This window comes from Anneissia japonica, unplaced genomic scaffold, assembly GCF_011630105.1.
Source record: "Anneissia japonica isolate Jap-2015-1 unplaced genomic scaffold, ASM1163010v1 scaffold214285_len505_cov72, whole genome shotgun sequence".
NCBI classification, from domain to species: Eukaryota; Metazoa; Echinodermata; class Crinoidea; order Comatulida; family Comatulidae; genus Anneissia; species Anneissia japonica.
This window is the reverse complement of record NW_022735456.1, coordinates 1-505: the sequence shown is the minus strand read 5'-3', so window position 1 is coordinate 505 and position 505 is coordinate 1. Positions and strand designations below refer to the sequence as shown.

General features: G+C 37.8%; 1 pseudogene; it reads right to left on the bottom strand.

The window, feature by feature from the left end:
- Nucleotides 1-237: 237 nt before the first annotated feature.
- On the bottom strand, nucleotides 238-353 carry LOC117116623 (annotated as a pseudogene).
- Between the last annotated feature and the right edge of the window lie 152 nt (nucleotides 354-505).

The window sequence follows — 505 nt, the reverse complement described above, 5'->3', positions numbered from 1 at the left end:
TTCATACCTTTCATCAAATTTATAGGTAAAGCTTCACTCAATCAAGATTAAAAAAAGAACGTTAGAACTTCACTACAACAGCAAATCTATTGACCTTATGCTTCGACGTCGATAGTTGGCGACCTCTGAGGAGGGTGGGTCCAGGCTTCAAAGTGACGCCTGCATTAGGAAAATATTATAAGAGCTATTGATGCGCTACTATTGGTAAAATCAATTTCTAGAAAAAAAAATGAATTAAGTCTACAGCACCCGGTATTCCCAAGCGGTCTCCTAACCAAGTACTAACAAGGCTAGTTGCTTAACTTCGGTGATCGGACGAGAACCGGTGTTTTCAAGGTAGTATGGCCGTAGACAAGGATGCACCAACAGTGCAACACTTCGATCATTGAGTTCATTGAATGATATTTCAAGTTGTGACGTGTTACTTAGAAATATTATACGAGCTGTCGATTCGCTACTATTGGTAAAATGAATTTTTAGAAAAATATAAATGAAATAAGTCTAC